Genomic DNA, 5306 nt, shown 5'->3' with positions numbered 1-5306 from the left:
TTTTTTTTTTTTTTTTTTTTTGGTTTTGTTTTTGTTTTAGGCAAACAGGTCTCTGTGTTCACCATGGGCTGCAGCAGCTCCCTGTTCTCCTCTGCCTTGGCCTGCAGTGCTGCACTCAGCTTTGCCACCCCTCCCGTGCAATCACTGCATGTGCCACCAGCTTCCTCCATCCCTAGGTCACACCTGCCTGCTGTGGGGCACTACAAAACCTCTGAGTCCAGGTTTCATCCAGACCTTTCTTGTTCCCAAGAAAACACCTGCTCTCTGGGACACTCTGCTCAGTGAACAGCTGTGTGAGGCTCACCAGCTCTGTCATCATGTGGCATGGAATCAATTGGAATTAAGTCCCAGGCAAGTGTAAGAGATTGGCCAAGGAGGTGGTGAGATTCCATGCTTAGAGATTTTAAAAGTTGGGCTGGTCACAGCTCTGAGCAACCTGGCAGAAGTTTGGAGCTGTTCTGCAGAGTGAATGGTTGGGCTGGAGACCTGGAGGGCAAAGCTTGGGCTGCACAGACATAACATGGTGTTTTGGGGATGAACTTCATGGGGAAAGCCCTGGGACAGGGAGGGACATGAGTCTGGCATGGCTTGGAGAAGGGGTTTCACATGCCTTTCCCCAGGCAGCCTCTTCCCAGGAGTCTGGGCTGGGAAAATCCCAGGAGGCCTTACTCAGCCTTTCCTCAGGATGCCTAAATTAGGGCAGCTGAGTCCCAGCCTCAGGGGCTGTCTGATAAAACAGCCCAGCAAGCTCAGTAAGCTGAAATTACCATCCACTGGAAATCCTGCACTCTGCGTTTCCTGCAAGGAGCCCCAAGGAGCAGAAGCAGCTCCTGAGCCAGATTTCTTCACTCCTGTCTCCCTTTCTTTCTTTTCCTTCCCAGATTTCTTCACTCTGAGGCAGCTGCCCTTGCTGTGCAGCCCCCACACATCATCCCTGTCTCCCAAAAACCCACACCTGCACTGCCCTGGAGCTGGGGCAATCCCGTGTTTTGTGCACAGAACCACCCAGTAACTCCCTGCCCAACACAGGAATAAATGGTGGAACTGGGTGAGAAGGAACCATTGGTCATTTCTAGTTCAACCACCCCTCAATCAACCCTTTTCCTCAGGATGTCCCAGGCTTTTAGGGATCTCCCAGGGTTCTCCCAAGAAGATATCCCGGTGCTGGGCTCATCTGCTGCCCCATCTCCCCAGCTGGAGCTGTAGCATCTGCCCCACGCTGATGGACCTCTCCCAGTGCCTCAGTTGATGTCCAGGCCATGCCATGGCTCCCACCCCACTGTCCTTTCTGCTTGGACAGATTTATTTCCCTAGGATGGTCAGAAAATCTTAATTTTAAAATCTAAGTTGCAAAACACACTGTGACAATCAGAACTCAGCAGTTTATTCTTACAGTGGTACTAAGGGAGAACAGTGCTCGGGAGCTTTGAAAATCTTAATTTTAAAATCTAAATTGTAAAACATGCTGTGAAAATCAGAACTCAGCAGTTTATTCATAGTGATACTGAGGGAGAGCAGCACGGAGGAGCTTTTCTCTCTGGTCACTTTGAGAGCTGAGCTACTCTGTTTTAAGTCCTGAGAGCTGACGCTAAATTACAACACGAAAATACAGCATTGAGACGAGTCATGCAGCAGTCAGGTCAGCACAGCCCAAACCCGGCCAGGAGGGCAACTCTAACTCCTGCAGCCTTTGCTGCAGCTGGTGGAAACCACAGTCTCTAATCACAGTCACAACCAAATCAGCAGGAAAAACTGCCCAGCTCTTGCTGGGCTTTCATCAACACCTCTGGTGGCCACTGCCAGCCCGTGTCACCGAGCAGAGTCGCAGTGTCCCCAGGGAGGGCTGCAGGAGCCCAGCGCTGGTGGGCAGGAGTTCACAGATGATGTGCAGGACCCACAGCTGATGTGCAGGAATCACAGCTGATGTGCAGGACCCACAGATGACGTGCAGGAGCTCCCAGCCAATGTGCAGGACCGACAGCTGATGCACAGGACCCACAGCTGATGTGCAGGATTCCCCAGGCGGTGTGCAGGAGCCCAGGGCTGATGTGCAGGGCCAGGGCAGCTCAGAGCTGTGCCCGGGAGGGGCTGGCCCTGCAGGCAGCGCTCGGGTGGCTCCGGGCTGGCAGTGGCCCAGCAGCCGAGCCGTGCCCAGGAGCGCGGTGCCCCGGAGCGGCAGAGGAGCTGGCTCCTGCAGTAGCTGGGTGCTCTCTGGAGCAGTTCCGTGCCAGCCCGGCAGCTCCCGGGGGTGATGCTGCTGCTGCTGCTGCTGCACAGGGCAGCTTCTCAGCAGGGCTCTGCCGCCCAGCCAGCCTCTCCTGCTCAGGAGCCTCAATTAACACCTGGAGGAGGATGATGCCAGCACAGAAGAGCAGCCACCGCTTGACTGGATCTTTCTCTTGACGTGGCAAGTATTTCCTCACGTGGGCTGGGTACAGCACCTTCCTGGCTTTCCTGCGCTTTGTTGAGAGGCCTGAAGGTCTCCTGACAGCTTGGGCAGCAAACATCGGCCCGGACAGATTTTCTGAATTGTTTTTCAGCAGATCTGTGCTGGATAAAATGTTTTCTCTGTTGTAAGGCAGCATGTCCTTAGCAGTCTGCAGGCGTAGCTCTGAGAGCTGGGAGAACTCTATGGAAATAACTCAAACAGTTTTTTAATGCAAAAAGCAGATCGCTGAAATAATATTAAGAAATATTAATAATAACACCAGAGTTTTTATTCTCATTAAAGCAAAAAATGCAGAGCCCCAGAGCTGAACTCTTGGAGTGATTTATGCGTCTTTCTAGGGAGCTCCTCTTTGATTCTCCCCCTGCTCCTACCTGTGCTATAAATACTTACTTTGATGAGTGAAGTGCTGATGGGAGGAGCTCAGCCGGCTCAGAAATCACTCTGGAATGTCTGTACCCCAGCAGCCCCTATCTGCCCACTATCTGCCCAGGGGCACTCACTGCTAACAGCTCCAAGTTTTCTCCTGCCCAGTTCTGCTCTCCTTTATTACCACTGTCTATCACAAGGCTTTGCCTCGAGACATTTTAGTGCTTTTGAGAGTGTGTCCTTCGTTGAAATTCATGTATTTGCTATAAAGAACAGAGTCTGAGGGTGGCCATGGTGTCCCCTGCCTTCCCACCCCATCCACCAGCAACCCTGGCCTTGAGCTGCAGGGATGGGGATGGGAGACTGCAGTTTCTGTTCTGACCCTGTGCAATCTCAGCACTCTGCCCCAGAAAAATGAGCAACCTCAGCACTTGCTCTGGCAAGCTCCAGCTCAGATATGCCCAGAAAAGGAAAAAAACAGCACTCACATTCAGATTCTTTGTGCCTTATAATGACTAAACAGAGCCTGGAAGGGCTGAGTGCCCACAAACCTGCTGGAAAGGGCTACAGCTCTCTCAGGTCTTTGTCATGAATCTGGAAGATTCAGCTGCAAACTTCCTGTGTCTTGGTCATTGTGGGCCACCTCAAGCAGGAGGGAATGAAAGATGGATTTCTGTAAAAAGACCCTGGGCAATCATCTCTGGATGGCTACTGCAAAATCAAACAATGGAATCATAAAATCCTAGAATGGTTTGGGTTGGAAGGGGCCTTAAAGATCATCTGGTTCCAGCTCTGCTGCTGTGGGCAGAGACAGCTTCCACCAGACCAAATAAATAGAATTTGATCACTCCCAAGTCTTATTAGGCTGCCTTTAGCCACCACAAAACAGCAAAGGGCAAAAATTACAATTTTAAAACTATCTTTTGACAATTTAAAAACTATTCTTTGGCATTTCCTCTTGCCCTTTGGGCTCCCTAACATTTCTTGCTTTCTGCTTCTGGGAATACCAAAGTGATGTTGGTTTTGAGTCACAAGGCATCAACCCCTGTGCTGCCAGCACTGTAAATCACCCCTGTGTCACCTGCTGTCACAGCAGCAGAACTCTCTCTCTTCAGGCTTATTCCACTGGAAACTCAGACCAAAATAAAATAACTAACACTGTGACTGCAGGACATGGGATCCCTCTGGAAGGAACGTGCCACCCACATCCAAGGTGATGGGGCATTAATGCCACATGGCAACACTGCTGGTGGCTTTTGCCATCACCCCCAATCTCCACTCAAACCTGGAGCTGGAGCCTGGGGCTCCCCTCAAGGCACTTGCTGCTGAAAAATCCTTCCTCAGTGCTCTCCCTGGTGCTGCCCAGGTGAGTGCTCAAACCTGAGGCACAGCCAGGACTCACAGACAGCACTCCAGTGGGTTTGGGTAAACTTTCCCCCCCTCTCCTCTACAAGGCAAAGTCCAGAGGGCTGGGAGAAAAAAACCTGCTGCTTCCAAAATCCCCCACTCGTGGCAAGGCAGCTCCTAAGATGTAAAAAATTGGCCCAGGCAGCCTCAGGGGTCACAGTCTCCCAGGGAAGCTGCTTGAAGTGGGGTGGAATGCCTCATCCCTTAACTTTGGTGGCAAACACTGGTCTCAGTGACCATGGGCCAGGCACTGCCCACCCTGTCTGGACTGGTGAAACGTTGTCAGGCAGCACCCAAGGCACATCAGTGGTTTAAAAGAAGCACACAATGAAGGAATAACTCGTGTGGATTGCTGCTGCTTTGCCTGTGGTGTCTGAGCCCTCAGACCCACCCTGGGCCCAGCACCTGAGTGAGTCAGGCTGGGGATTGGTAACATCCTCCCAGACCATGGGGTTTCAGGCCACGAGAAAGTGCCACAGGCACTGCCCCAAATGCACACCTGGGTGTGGGGTGGATGTTAAAGACAAAACCCAAAGATTTGGTCTTACATTCATCTCTCTTTGTTTCAATCAGGATCACATCCAAGGAGGAAGACAGATCAAATCAGCTTCTTACAGCTGTCCCAACACCTGGGCTGTGTCACCCTGGTGCAATCAACTGGCAGCTCCTGAAGCACAGGAGCTTCAGGCATCCAGGGGCTGCCTCCAGCTCTGGCACCTGGAGTGGCATCACCTGCTGTTCATGACGCAGAGGTTTCCAGTGAAGTTCCACCCCTCTCCCCCCTAATCCATCTCCCAGCATTGCCCAACTCCCAGCTGGAGGGAGGCAAGTGTGAACCCAGCCTCTGAAAGAGCCCCAGGAAGAGAGGGGTGACCTGTAGGGACAAATCCTGTTCCTATTTCCAAGCCCTGTTACCCACTCTTGCCATGCCAGTGTAACACAGGGATGTATTTATAACTCCCAGGCGAGCTTGTCCAAGCAGGTCACTGCATCCTCCTCAGGTGAGGAGATGAATCAGCCCTGCAAGCAGCAGATCTGCCCACCAGGAGCAAGGAGAAACAAAAACACCTGTTAGCTGGATCCA

The sequence above is a fragment of the Pyrgilauda ruficollis genome, unplaced genomic scaffold (assembly GCF_017590135.1).
Source record: "Pyrgilauda ruficollis isolate IOZ18807 unplaced genomic scaffold, ASM1759013v1 scaffold34, whole genome shotgun sequence".
NCBI classification, from domain to species: domain Eukaryota; kingdom Metazoa; phylum Chordata; class Aves; order Passeriformes; family Passeridae; genus Pyrgilauda; species Pyrgilauda ruficollis.
The sequence above is the reverse complement of the archived record's forward strand: the minus strand, read 5'-3'. Positions refer to the sequence as shown.